The sequence below is a fragment of the Eubalaena glacialis genome, chromosome 4, assembly GCF_028564815.1.
Source record: "Eubalaena glacialis isolate mEubGla1 chromosome 4, mEubGla1.1.hap2.+ XY, whole genome shotgun sequence".
Classification (NCBI taxonomy): domain Eukaryota; kingdom Metazoa; phylum Chordata; class Mammalia; order Artiodactyla; family Balaenidae; genus Eubalaena; species Eubalaena glacialis.
In genome coordinates this window covers 30,339,694-30,355,091 of record NC_083719.1, presented here as the reverse complement: position 1 = coordinate 30,355,091, position 15,398 = coordinate 30,339,694, and the positions used below count along the sequence as shown (strand labels likewise).

General features: G+C 38.5%; 1 pseudogene; it reads right to left on the bottom strand.

Moving 5' to 3' along the window:
- Positions 1-615: 615 nt before the first annotated feature.
- On the bottom strand, positions 616-2,044 carry LOC133089633 (zinc finger protein 410-like; annotated as a pseudogene).
- Positions 2,045-15,398: the final 13,354 nt, after the last annotated feature.

Below are 15,398 nucleotides of genomic sequence, written 5' to 3'. Positions count from 1 at the left end.
ACAAAGAAAGCAAAGTGGCCAAGTAGAGGTGTATAGGACAAGATAGTACCTCAGCCTGGACCAAGCAGGGATTCAAGTAATTAATGTTTTTGCAGACTAGTGACAGAGGGTCTCTTACTCAGGTTGCTAAAGGGAGAATGTCACAACAGAACTGACATCACTCCCTTCTCCAAAGCAACAAGGCATCTTGAAAGCTCAACTTCTTGGTGAAGTTTTATGGTTGGTGGCAGGATTTAGTTCACGCATGTGAAAAGACAGCTCAGTCTGCGATGAAAACTCTTCAAAGGAAAACCTCCCCTCAACAGTCTTACTCAGTAACTTCAGCCAACACATAATCAAATTCACTTTTGGGATAAGTCTACACCAAAATTGTGCAGTGGGAAGAGAGGTAGGTACAGTTACCCAGCCCACATTCACTGCTTTCTTCCTTGACTGAATTAGATGGTAGTCAAAGAGAAGCTCTCCTACATTCATCTTCTAGGCCAGGAAAAAAGAACAGAGGCAAAAGTGGGGTCTTGTCCTTCACAGATTCATTTTGGTTCTGGCAGATTGTGAGCCATAAGCGTCCTGTTCCCACTACATGCACTCTGGGATCAGAGAAGTCAGCACCCATGCTCATGTCTGTCTGTCAGTTAGATCTCCTTGGTTTAGTGACTCCTGTGGATCTATGGCAGTTGAGACAGAAACCTCACATGGCTGCCTCCATGACTGCATGGTCACCAAATGATGTGTCACATCAGGCACTGAAGACAGAGGACATGGGGATCCTTCAGTGAGCACCTCATCATCAACTCCTAGGATAGAATCGGTATTCGGTAGTTTCAAGGACTCTCCACCGAGGCTGGCTGAGAATTCATAGACACCGGGTTTTTACTGGTTACTGAAGCCTCTTCAAGCAAACGACTGCCCATTAGTGGCTCATTAGTTTGTTCCGGCTCTTGACTCCCAGCGGCTCCCATCTGCAAGTGACGCTTTCTCACGTGCACATACCTGCTCCCACTCCGAGAGAAGATCTTCCCACGGACTTGACACTGATGTGGCTTCTCTCCTGAGTGAAACACCAAATGTTTTGGAAGACTAGAATACTCACCAAAGGAACTGCCGCATCCTTGGGCTTCACAAAGGAAAGGTTTCTCTCCTGTGTGGACGCGCAGGTGGTTCTTCAGGTTTCCAGCCGTAGTGAACTGCTTACCACAGTTAGACTCAGGACACATAAAGGGCTTCTCCCCATTGTGGGTCCTCATGTGCACCTTCAGCCTCTGCAGTACATAGAAGCTCTTCCCACAACCTGCTGCAGGGCAGATAAAGGAGCGGTCGTTTCGATCAGTTTTGAGGTGGTACTTAAAGTGAGCTGGCCACACAAATGTCTGGTCACAGCCTTCAATTGTACACTTAGCTTCTTCTCCGTTTGAGGAAGGGGCCCAGAATCTTCGGGTTGCCCATCATCAGAACCAAGGTGGACATTTCTCCATTGCTGCTGGTTTTCGCATTCTTTGCCAGTTGTGCACGAGTAGCAGCAATCAAACTGTCATGGGCCAACTCCCGAACCCGGAGGATCCATGGAATGCTACTGTCCGTGCTCTCACTGGAGAGGAAATCATTCCCTGAATCCCTTGCCTCATCTTGTACAAACACTAAGTGTTCGGCTGAAGAGCCCAGACTCTTGTTAGGTGAAGAAGAATAAAAGAAGTGCTATCACTTGGCTGTAGATCTTGCAACAAGCTAAGAGACTCTGGAGTTGACAAAGACTCCGGAGGCTTCTGTACAATCTGAGCCCTCGTCTCTTCTCTGTCTGGACCCACCTTCACCTGAAGCCTTCTCAACACAGCTCAGGAAGGAACCTCCTTGGAGGAGTTAGTATATTTAGAGTATTATCTGGTAACATTAGCCGACTGCATTCTGAGGCCTCAGTCACTGGAAGGAGGGACAAGCAAGTAATGTCTTTAGCTTCTGATTCTACTAGCCCCTGTCCCAGTGGGATGGACGTATTCTGAACAAACTGTACCAGGAGCTCTGGTTTGATTTCTAACTCATCTGATAACATTGATTCAGCTTCCAAATCCTGTAGCTGTTCAGGGGACAAGTTAAAATTTTAATTCAGCGTCAATGACACCTTCCTGTTATGCTCATATTCCTCTAGGAAGTGCTATGCTTTTCCTGTAAGATGCTGTGCTGGGTGGGTAATCAATTTAGCCTTTCTGTCCCAGGCAGCCGTCCGCCCGTCAGTCGGTCTATTGCTTTTTTTTTTTTTTTAATGGTTCCAATAAAATTTTATTTATAAAATCAGGCAAGGGGCCTACCAGCCTAGTTTGCCAATTCTTGGTCTTAGGGAGCCCTGCACTATCTTTTTTTTTTTTTTAACATCTTTAATGGAGTATAATTGCTTTACAATGTTGTGTTAGTTTCTGCTGTATAACAAAGTGAATCAGCTATATGTATAAATATATCCCCATATCCCCTCCCTCTTGCATCTCCCTCCCACCGTCCCTATCCCACCCCTCTAGGTAGTCACAAAGCACCGAGCTGACCTCCCTGTGCTATGCAGCTGCTTCCCAATAGCTATCTATTTTACATTTGGTAGTGCATATATGTCCATGCCACTCTCCCACTTCGTCCCAGCTTACCCCTCCCCTTCCATGTCTCCTCAAGTCCATTCTCTATGGCTGCGACTTTATTCCTGTCCTGCCCCTAGGTTCATCAGAACCATTTTTTTTTTTTTTAGATTCCATATATATGTGTTAGCATACGTTATTTATTTTTCGCTTTCTGACTTACTTCACTTTGTATGACAGACTCTAGGTCCATCCACCTCACTACAAATAACTCAATTTCGTTTCTTTTTATGGCTGAGTAATATTCTGTTGTATATATGTGCCACATCTTCTTTATCCATCATCTGTCAATGGACAGTTAGGTTGCTTCCATGTCCTGGCTATTGTAAATAGTGATGCAATGAACATTGTGGTACATGACTCTTTTTGAATTATGGTTGTCTCAGGGTATATGCCCAATAGTGGGATTGTTGGGTCGTATGGTAGTTCTATTTTTAGTTTTTTAAGGAACCTCCATACAGTTCTCCATAGTGGCTGTATCAATTTACATTCCCACCAACAGTGCAAGAGGGTTCCCTTTTCTCCACACCCTCTCCAGCATTTATTGTTTATAGATTTTTTGATGATGGCCATTCTGACCAGTGTGAGGTGATACCTCATTGTAGTTTTGACATGCATTTCTCTAATGATTAGTGTTGTTGAGCATCTTTTCATGTGTTTGTTGGCAATCTGTATATCTTCTTTGGAGAAATGTCTATTTCGGTCTTCTGCCCATTTTTGGATTGGGTTGTTTGTTTTTTGTTTTTTTGATATTGAGCTGCATGAGTTGCTTGTAAATTTTGTAGATTATTCCTTTATCAGTTGCTTCGTTTGCAAATATTTTCTCCCATTCTGAGGGTTATCTTTTCGTCTTGCTTACGGTTTCCTTTGCTGTGCAAAAGCTTTTACATTTCATTAGGTACCATTTGTTTATTTTTGTTTTCATTTCCATTTCTCTAAGAGGTGGGTCAAAAAGGATCTTGCTGTGATTTATGTCATAGAGTGTTCTGCCTATGTTTTCCTCTAAGAGTTTGATAGTGTCTGGCCTTACATTTAGCTCTTTAGTCCATTTTGAGTTTATTTTTGTGTATGGTGTTACAGAGATTTCTAATTTCATTCTTTTACATGTAGCTGTCCAGTTTTCACAGCACCACTTATTGAAGAGGCTGTCTTTTCTCCATTGTATATTCTTGCCTCCTTTATCAAAGATAAGGTGACCATATGTGTGTGGGTCTATCTCTGGGCTTTCTATCCTGTTCCATTGATCGATATTTCTGTTTTTGTGCCAGTACCATACTATCTTGATTACTGTAGCTTTGTAGTATAGCCTGAAGTCTGGGAGCCTGATTCCTCCAGCTCTGTTTTTCTTTCTCAAGATTGCTTTGGCTATTCGGGGTCTTTTGTGTTTCCATACAAATTGTGAAATTTTTTGTTCTAGTTCTGTGAAAAATGCCAGTGGTAGTTTGATAGGGATTGCATTGAATCTGTAGGTTGCTTTGGGTAGTAGAGTCATTTTCACAATGTTGATTCTTCCAATCCAAGAACATGGTATATCTCTCCATCTGTTTTTATCATCTTTAATTTCTTTCATCAGTGTCTTACAGTCTTCTGCATAGAGGTCTTTTTCTCCTTAGGTAGGTCTATTCCTAGGTATTTTATACTTTTTGTTGCAATGGTAAATGGGATTGTTTCCTTAATTTCTCTTTCAGATTTTTCATCATTGGTGTATAGGAATGGAAGAGATTTCTGTGCATTAATTTTGTATCCTGCTACTTTACCAAATTCATTGATTAGCTCTTGTAGTTTTCTGGTAGCATCTTTAGGATTCTCTAGATTTAGTATCATGTCATCTGCAAACAGTGACAGTTTTAATTCTTCTTTTCCGATTTGGATTCCTTTTATTTCTTTTTCTTCTCTGATTGCTGTGGCTAAAACTTCCAAAACTATGTTGAATAATAGTGGTGAGAGTGGACAACCTTGTCTTGCTCCTGATCTTAGAGGAAATGGTTTCAGTTTTTCACCATTGAGAACGATGTTTGCTGTGGGTTTGTCATATATAGCCTTTATTATGTTAAGGTAAGTTCCTTCTATGCCTACTTTCTGGAGGGTTTTTTATCATAAATGGGGGTTGAATTTTGTCAAAAGCTTTTTCTGCATCTACTGAGATCATCATATGGTTTTTCTCCTTCAATTTGTTAATATGGTTTATCACATTGATTGATTTGCATATATTGAAGAATCCTTGCATTCCTGGGATAAACAGCACTTGATCATTGTGTATGATCCTTTTAATGTGCTGTTGGATTCTGTTTGCTAGTATTTTGTTGAGGATTTTTGCATCTATGATCATCAGTGATATTGGCCTGTAGTTTTCTTTTTTTGTGACATCTTTGTCTGGTTTTGGTATCAGGGTGATGGTGGCCTCGTAGATTGAGTTTGGGAGTGTTCCTCCCTCCACTATATTTTGGAAGAGTTTGAGAATGGTAGGTGTTAGCTCTTCTCTAAATGTTTGATAGAATTCGCCTATGAAGCCATCTAGTCCTGGGCTTTTGTTTGTTGGAAGATTTTTAATCACACTTTCAATTTCAGTGCTTGTGATTGGTCTGTTTATATTTTCTATTTCTTCCTGGTTGAGTCTCAGAACGTTGTGCTTTTCTAAGAATTTTTCCGTTTCTTCCAGGTTGTCCATTTTATTGGCATATAGTTGCTTGTAGTAATCTCTCATGATCCTTTGTATTTCTGCAGTGTCAGTTGTTACTTCTTCTTTTTCGTTTCAAATTCTGTTGATTTGAGTCTTCTCCCTTTCTTTCTTGATGAGTCTGCCTAGTGCTTTATCAACGTTGTTTATCTTCTGAAAGAACCAGCTTTTAGTTTTATTGATCTTAGTTATTGTTTCCTTCATTTCTTTTTCATTTATTTCTGATCTGATATTTATGATTTCTTTCCTTCTGCTAACTTTGGGGTTTTATTGTCCTTCTTTCCCTAATTGCTTTAGGTGTAAGGTTCAGTTGTTTATTTGAGATGTTTCCTGTCTCTTAAGGTAGGATTGTATTGTTATAAACTTCCCTCTTAGAACTGCTTTTGCTGTATCCCATAGGTTTTGGGTCATCGTGTTTTCATTGTCATTTGTTTCTAGGTATTGTTTGATTTCCTCAGTGATTTCTTGGTTATTTAGTAATGTATTGTTTAGCCTCCATGTGTTTGTATTTTTTACAGCTTTTTTCCCTGTAATTGATATCTAGTCTTATAGTGTTGTGGTCAGAAAAGATAACTGATACTTGATTTCAATTTTCTTAAATTTACCAAGGCTTGATTTGTGACCCAAGATATGATCTATTCTGGAGAATGTTCCTTGAGCACTTGAGAAGAAAGTGTATTCTGTTGTTTTTGGATGGAATGCCCTATAAATATCAATTAAGTCCATCTTGTTTAATGTGTCATTTAAAGCTTGTGTTTCCTTATTTATTTTCATTTTGGATGATCTGTCCATTGGTGAAAGTGGGCTATTAAAGTCCCCTACTATGATTGTGTTACTGTCAATTTCCCCTTTTAGCTAACAGCCATAAGGCAAATGACTGTTAGCATTTGCCTTAGGTATTGAGGTGCTCCTATGTTGGGTGCATATATATTTACCATTGTTATATCTTCTTCTTGGATTGATTCCTGATCATTATGTAGTGTCTTTCTTTGTAATAGTCTTTTATTTTAAAGTCTATTTATCTGATATGAGAACTGCTACTCCAGCTTTCTTTTGATTTCCATTTGCATGGAATATCTTTTTCTATCCCCTCACTTTCAGTCTGTATGCGTCCCTAGGTCTGAAGTGGGTCTTTTGTAGACAGCATATATACGGGTCTTGTTTTTGTATCCATTCACCCAGTCTATGTCTTTTGGTTGGAGTATTTAATCCATTTACATTTAAAGTAATTGTTGATATGTCTGTTCCTATTACCATTTTCTTAATTGTTTTGGGTTTGTTTTTGTAGGTCTTTTCCTTCTCTTGTGTTTCCTGCCTAGAGAAGTTCCTTCAGCATTTGTTGTAAAGCTGGTTTCGTGTTGCTGAATTCTCTTAACTTTTGCTTGTTTGTAAAGGTTTTAATTTCTCTGTCGAATTTAAATGAGATCCTTGCTGGGTAGAGTAGTCTTGGTTGTAGGTTTTTCCCTTTCATCACTTTAAATATGTCCTGACACTCCCTTCAGGCTTGCAGAGTTTCTGCTGAAAGATCAGCTGTTAACCTTATGGGGATTCCCTTTTATGTTATTTGTTGCTTTTCCCTTGCTGCTTTTAATATTTTTTCTCTGTATTTAATTTTTGATAGTTTGATTAATATGTGTCTTGGCATGTTTCTTCTTGGGTTTATCCTGTGTGGGACTCTCTGCACTTCCTGGACTTGATTGAGTATTTCCTTTCCCATGTTAGGGAAGTTTTCAACTATAATCTCTTCAAATATTTTCTCAGACCATTTATTTTTCTCTTCTTCTTCTGGGACCCATGTAATTCGAATGTTGGTGCGTTTACTGTTGTCCCAGAGGTCTCTGAGACTGTCCTCAATTCTTTTCATTCTTTTTTCTTTATTCTGCTCTGTGGTAGTTATTTCCACTATTTTATCTTCCAGGTCACTTATCCGTTCTTCTGCCTCAGTTGTTCTGCTATTGATTCCTTCTAGAGAATTTTTAATTTCATTTATTGTGTTGTTTATCATTGTTTGTTTGCTCTTTAGTTCTTCTAGGTCCTTGTTAAACGTTTCTTGTATTTTCTCCATTCTATTTCCAAGATTTTGGATCATCTTTACTACCATTACTCTGAATTCTTTTTCAGGTAGACTGCCTATTTCCTCTTCATTTGTTTGGTCTGGTGGGTTTTTACCTTGCTCCTTCATCTGCTGTGTATTTCTGCATCTTCTCATTTTGTTTAACACTGTGTTTGGGATCTCCTTTTCGCAGGCTGCAGGTTCATAGTTCCCATTGTTTTTGGTGTCTGCCCCCAGTGGGTAAGGTTGGTTCAGTGGCTTGTGTAGGCTTCCTGGTGGAGGGGACTGGTGCCTGTGTTCTGGTGGGTGGGGCTGAATTTTGTCTTTCTGGTGGGCAGGCTGCGTCCAGTTGTGTGTTTTGGGGTGTCTGCGAACTTAGTATGATTGTAGGCAGCCTCTGTGCTAAGGTGGGGTTGTGTTCCTGTTTTGGTAGTTGTTTGGCATGGGACGTCCAGCACTGGAGCTTGCTGGACATTGGGTGGAGCTGGGTCTTAGCTTGAGACAGAGATCTCTGGGAGAGCTCTCGCCGATTGATATTATGTGGGGCCGGGAGGTCTCTGGTGGTCCAATGTCCTGAGCTCGGCTCTCCCACCTCAGAGGCTCAGACCTGACACCAATCCAGAGCACCAGGACCCTGTCAGCCATATGGCTTGTAGCTTTCAAGCCTTTTCTTCAAGGCTCTGTCCTGAGGGTGCCAGGTGGTGACTGTCCAGGCCTCCCCATTTTCCCATGGATGCTCTTGGAGGTGATGTATGGCTGCCCTAGAATCCCTGATCTTTATTTTCTTCTCTGACGTGGTTAAATTACTGAACCCACTTCACGGTATCCACGGCAGGAGCACCACCTGGGAAGTGGGTGTGCTCAGACTACCAGTTGTTTCGTCACTTCTGGTCTGATTGCTTTTTGATTAAAGGAACAAAATACCCAGAGTTCAAATTTCAAAAGCAATTATCAAACAAGTGTGGGCAAGGTATAAATTCATGCCAGGATTTTTCATCCAAAAATCCACTGATTTTTTTTTTTTTTATGAAATCTCTCATCTTTTAAAGTGTCATTATAAAATGATGATTTTGGAGAGTTTTGAGTAAGGAATGATGATGTTACTTTTGTTGCAGGGCTGAACAAATATTGGAGACCCGTTTCATTTTCTTTTTTGATGGGAAAGTTTTAAAAATTTAGGTATATTTTTCATTGCAATTATGGGGTTAATGTGAAAAAAATTTTTCACTTGAATATTTGTATTTGTAAGAGATTTGATATTTGAGGGAGATTAGATACTGTGAAGGAAAATGCTAATAATGAGTATGTAAATCTCCCCAGTTCTACCATTTACTAGGAGTCAGTGGGTTAAATTCTGGATTACCATAAATGTTAAGGTCCTTTTTGGCCCCAAACTCTGCTCTTTTCTCCTTCTTCATCCATCTTTCTATTGCCGGTGGTGGGAAATTATTTTATCTCTTGGGAATTATATTGAAAAAGTAATATATTAGTTAGGGAACAGATTAGGTTGCTGTAAAAAGAGGACCCCAAATATAGTAGCTTAAGCAAGACAGACTATGTCTTTCTCACATGGAATTCTGGGGAGGCATTCTAGTGACAGTATGACTGCTCCATAGTGTCAGGCACCCTATCTTGTTATTCGGACAAGATCAACACTCAGGTTCTATCCCTCGTTTGAAAATGCTGTTTCAGCTACAACCAGTGATCAATTTGTTGTAACACTAGTGAAGATTCAACTTCAGGATCCTTTACTTGCATGGGTCTTTTCTACGCATCATGTAATGTTGGAGGGGCTGCAGGCTTTTCTGGGATACGACTGTAGGGGTACTTTTAGTGCCATAGACACTTTTGGCCCTTTGGTGAAGTCTATAGACCCCTTCTCAGAATAATATATTTTAAAAAATATTTATTTATTTATTTGGCTGCGCCGGGTCTTAGTTGCAGCATGTGAGATCTTCTTTGCAACCCGCAGGACCTTTAGTTGCGGCATACGGGATCTAGTTCCCTGACCAGGGATCGAACCTGGACCCCCTGCACTGGGAGCGTGGAGTCTTAACCATTGGACCACCAGGGAAGTCTCTCAGAATAATATTTTTAAAAGTTTAATGTAAAATACACAGGATTACAAAGAAAACCAATTATATTAAAGATCACTCATCAAAATATTTTAAAATTTTTGTACTTCCCTGGTGGCGCAGTGGTTAAGAATCTGCCTGCCAATGCAGGGGACACGGGTTCAAGCCCTGGTCTGGGAAGATCCCACATGCCGTGAAGCAACTAAGCCCATGCACCACAACTACTGAGCCTGCGCTCTAGAGCTCATGAGCCACAACTACTGAGCACGCGTGCCACAACTACTGAAGCCTGCATGCCTAGAGCCCGTGCTCTGCAGCAAGAGAAGCCACTGCAATGAGAAACCTGTGCACCACAACAAAGAGTAGCCTCTGCTCGCTGCAACTTGAGAAAAGCCTGTGTGCAGCAATGAAGGCCCATTGCAGCCAAAAATAAATAAATAAATAAATTTATTTTTAAAAAAACAAAAAACCAAACACTTAAAAAAATATTTTTAAAATTTTGTTATATAAAAATATATATATGCTTCTTTATTAATGCATTAAATAATAAGATCTAGTGATGGGACTAATAACTATAGTAATTCGGGAGTAGTAATGAACATTAATGATATTTCATATATTTGTATTAATTGCAATGTCATATGAACACATCTAATTTCTATTGGTGACAAAATCACAGGTAAAGCACATATGACTATGCTTTAGTCTACATCTATAGTAGAGGGAGGAATAATAAAAATTATACTCCCCATGGTAAGAGATCTGAGTGGTGCATTTTCATGAATTCTACACTGGTTTTCTAAATAAGAGAGAATAATTATACCCTTGTATTTGATTGTGTTTATTTTCCATCTCAGTTTCTCTCTGTGTTCATTTCTTTTCATTTTCATCAATGTGTATTGTGATTATCTCAGGGCTTTCTCCTATGTCAGTAGATCAGTTTTTTTAGCTTATTTTGTTTCTTACATATTTATTTGTTTTCTAATGATATCATTTTAGTCCTCAATTTTTCCTTAGATCCACAAGCCCTCTTTTTATTTCATTTTTATCTTTTATTTGATCTCTTGCTTTCTTTAGTTTATATTCTTATTCATTTTTATACAGTGATGTTAAGTTCAAGGAATTTCCTCTATTCCTTGAATTAGGTTTTCTTCTGGTTTGAGCTTTTTATCTGTTTCTTCAATGTTACCTTCCTCCCCCCCATGCCTGACTTTTTGATTTTCACTCTTTCCTTCTTCTTTTTAAAAGTTTTCCAGATTAGCTTTTCATGGTTGTCACGCTATTCTTTTTCATGCTTGGCTCTGTCCAGGCATACATTCTATTTGCTCCCATATAATGCAAGAGATTTCTTGACTCTCTTTCAGCTCTGAGACCACGTTTTCCCTCTGAATTTTCATGTGGAGCTGGGGGTTTTTGTTCTCCATTTACTCTTCTTTAGCTTGAGGAAATGTGGCCTGTAGTGTGACTGTCCATGTGTGGGAGGAGGTGGTGTCTGTGTTATAGCACCTAGGTTTTGCTGAGAACCAAGTTTCACTCCACCTCTTTTGGATATGTGTACCGTTCCAATGGGGCAGACTATGTACAGCACTGAAGGCTTCATTTGTTAACTGGTTAAAGAAAACCAGCCTTGCTATTCACTTTCCTTGTTTTATCCTCTTCTCTTCCAGTTTCCATAGCTCCTTACTGAAAAGAATGATTTAAAAAAAAGAAGAGAAAGACAAGTGTGGTTGCTCAGTTTGCTTTCCTCTGGACTTGAGATAAGTGAGAATTCTCAGGATTCATTAAAATGTCTGGATGGTGGAGGTGGCATTAGGAGGTGAACCAGTTGCTCCTTTGCTCAGTTCCTGAATCTCCTGTTTCTTTCTTTGGACATCTGTTATTGAGGTTTGTAGCATTAGCTTAAACACCTTTTCTAGTTTGGTGTTTGCTAGTAAGTTTTTTGATCATTCTGTTAGGTGAAGTAGGATAGAATTTCTCTGAAGAAGTTTCAGTCTCCCATCTTATCCCAGGAGTCTGAGCCTCAGTTTTCTGAGTAATAAAATGGACCTAAGTATATCTAATTCAAAGAGTTGCTATGATGATAAGATGGACTGATGTTTGTCAAATGCCTAGTACAGTATTTAGTCTGAAGAAGGTAGGTGGTAGTAGATGGAATGCATTTAATTTAAATAAAATGAATTATTTGTCAAGTATACCCATAAAGCTGGAAAAAGTAAATAAAATGAATAACTATAGTAGTATCTTTATATATATTATAAAATATGAAATATATACATTATTTACAAATCTCCTCCTCAAGATATGTTCAAATTTCTAATACTTAAAAATACTACTTTTTAATACTATTTTAAAAGTAATACTTTTATTACTAACAAAGAACACATGATCAATTCAAACATTCAAAGTAAGTGTCATGCTTAGGCCATTAATTTAAGATTGACCTCTAATTTATTTCCTAAATTATCATCTTTTTAAGTGAGTTGGGAGAATCAGGAGAAATCACAGTTGTCTAGGAAACATGTCAATACATTTGTAATCAACCAATTCTTGATTATCCACATGGGGATTTTCTGCATGTTCAATTATAAGTTCCTTCCAGATGATGTCTAGAAAACAAGAAAAGATCATGCTTTAGTATTATGCAGATTAATGGGTTTTTCTTCATATTAGTGAAATTTAGGCCAGATGGTGATTCCCAAGCAAACCCTCCTACTTAGGAGAGTCTATAAACAGACGATCTCTTTCCATACCAACCCCATGTTAGGAATCTGTGCTGTCTCTTCCATGCACCTTTTGGAAGAATGACACATTTGTCTTTATTAAATGGAAAGTTAAAGGAGATAGGGAAAGCCTTATAGAACTACTCGATCAAAGAATCAAATACATGTGTTTGATAAAAATAAAAAATATAAATTTAAAGAGTCACATGTGAACTTTTCCCTCCATGCTTTCCTTCTCCCTTGTTTTTCCCTTGTATGATTGTAAATTCCTTTGGAGGGAGGAACTCAGTCTTATGCATCTTTTTATTCTTCTTTCTGCTCCATCACTTAGCACAGTGACTAGCATTTAGTAGATGTGTAAATATTTTTTGAAGAACTCGACATGTGTATTTAATATGTGAGCTGAATAAACACTCCAATCTGAATCACAGATGTCCTTTATTGAGCTTGTCAGATCCAAAAACATATTTTTTATTTTTCTGAGGAGCTATACACGTAATTAGAGGACTGTACTATGAGCCATTGTCTAGTACTACCAGAGAAATTGCTGTCACAACTGTTCTTGGAGACTAGACTATGTCTAAGCTTCCTTACAATTAGGGTCAAGGGTATCATTTTGCCACATCCTACCAGGAAGACTAGATTCTGGAAGCCATTTGGAGAGGACATTGTGGAGGCAGTCGCCATATCTTCCCCAGGTATTGATAGTATTCATAGTATGATTATTAGAGATTCCTCATATTTCATAGCTATGCCCTGACGATAGCCTTTTGTCAAAAAGTAAATGACTCTTTTTGTTATTGGGGTGTGTGTTGGTGTGTATTAAACAATACATTTGACCAATGACGTTACAGCTGAATAGTCAAGAAAATGTTATGACTCATACTTCCTTGGGAGTTCCCTTTTTTGGTTGATGGGTGGCTTACCTAAGTCAAGGCTATTGCATTCTCCAAAATTAACAGGTGTGTACCTACATACTGTGTTTTAATATACCTCCTTTCACAATTGGTAGCATTATTTACATAGAATCAAAAGGTATCTAAGTACTGAAAAGGTTTTGACTTCCTAGTCTCCATACCTTTGCTTATACTCATCCTTCTACAGTGAATGCCATCTGTTGTCTCCATGTATCTGTTGAGGTCATTTCTATCCTTTAATGCCCATGTCAAATGCGCTCATATCTCACAGAGCACTTTTCATTATAGCACCATTTATCTTAGCTTTTAAAATGAAAACTACATATATGTATCTCGAGCAAAGAAGATTCAAGAACAGCGATAGGAAGCCAACCAGGTACAGGGAGACCAGCATGAAGTACTTTGAAAAGACAAATCAGTAATAAGAATGTAATGATACCTGTGCTGGGAATATATCTTTAGAATTCAGCATCCCTACTTCATTTGCTATTATCTTTCATGTTCTAGTATTTTCCACTTATTAGGTAGGTTGGGGTGGGGATGTGGGCTGTATCTTGTGGTATCTTGCACATGAATCTTGAAAATTGTTATGGGCTCACACACCTAGGACATAAAAGAAAACCTGTCAGGTCAAGTGAAATGAGCTGGAAGATTTTTAATTAACTTTGAAACGATTGCCAGCCAGGCTGATACTATTTTTCTTCAGGTGACAGATCTCACTCTCATTAGCTACATTAATCCATTAATTAATACAAGGAAATTTAGTGGGCACTTATTCTACACCAATAACTATGCTTGTTTCTGGACACTGTGTGAAGTGCTATATTACCTTTACTGACATGGGGACCTGTGGAAAGAATTATGGAACATACATAGCATTTAAATTTTTTTTAATTTTAAAGTTATGGTTTGGGACATTAAAACAAATATGAATACTTAATGCAGTCTCTCCATTTTTGTGACATAACTATAGTTTCATTAGGAACTTTTCTTTTGTTTTGTCAAAATAATTCTGAAATATCTTGCCAAGTGTTACTGTTGCATGAGGGTGGTCTCTGCTCATAAAAGGGAGGGCATGCTTTTTTTCAGGGGACCCCTTAAAAATAATTTTACTGCTTCTTTAAAAATTATGTAATAAATTGAAATTATTATTTGTTCTGATTCACTTCTTCAATGAATTCAGTAAGATAATTCAAACCCTTTTTATTCCCTTACCCTGACACTTTTAAAGTGACCTACCTATATTTTAATTACTTGTGGGGATTCCTGTCATGAAACAATTATAGAATTTTATTTTTCACTCATAAAAAAGGTAGGTCTGTTGTCACTGGTAATAGTGACTATGGGGACAAATCTTATCTTTACATTAGCTTGAGTAAGGAGAGGCAAATTGACCTTCATGAAAACTTGCCTTTGAAGGAGAAAAATTACGATGATAAAAGAAAGAATAAATAAATGTGACCAGTTGCCAAAAGGGAAGAGATAATCTTATTTGGGGTTATTGGAATTGTTACTAATGATGAGAAGTATTTTGCAAGTGTTACATATTATATGCAAACTGCATAAAATTTATGCAAAATAATACACTTTCACATCTGTAGGGGATTATGTGGCAGCTTAAAATATGTCCACAAATTCTTTGACACTCCTCCCTTCAAAGAGTGGAGCCTAAATTCCCTCTCCTTGAGTGTGGGCTGGACTTAAAGATTCACTTCTAACAAATAGAATAAAGCAGAAGTGATAGCCCACAACTTAGGAGACAAAGTCATAAAAGGCACTGCAGCTTCCTCTTTGGTTTCTCCCTTGGACTGCTTCCTTTGGCGGGATTTGCTGGTTGCTAAATCTTTAGGACACCCAGGCAGCCCTATGAAGAGACCCATGCAGTGAGGAAGTGAGACCTCCTGCTAAGAGCAAGTGGAAACTGAGGATTCCTGTCAGCAGCTTGTCAGTGAGCCACCTTGGAAGTGGATCCTCCCACCCCAGATGATTGCGGTCCTGTCTGATATCTTAATTGCAACCACAGAAGAGGCTTTGAGCCAGAAACACTAAGTGAATCTGCTCCTAAAGTCCTGGCCCACAGAAACTGTGAGATAATAAATATGTATTATTATAAGCCACTAAATTTGGGGGAAGGGGCAATTTGTTACACAGCAATTGATAACTAATGCAAATTCCTATAAGAGGATTTTTTTTCAAGAAACAGAACTAATTCCAGCTGTTTTAAGCTAAAAGAGGTATAATATAAGTAGTTGAGAGGACTAGAGGAATGATATTTAGGCCATATTTACAGAATAATACCACTATTTTCACCTATAAGGGGAGCTGCTACCATTGCCACTATTAG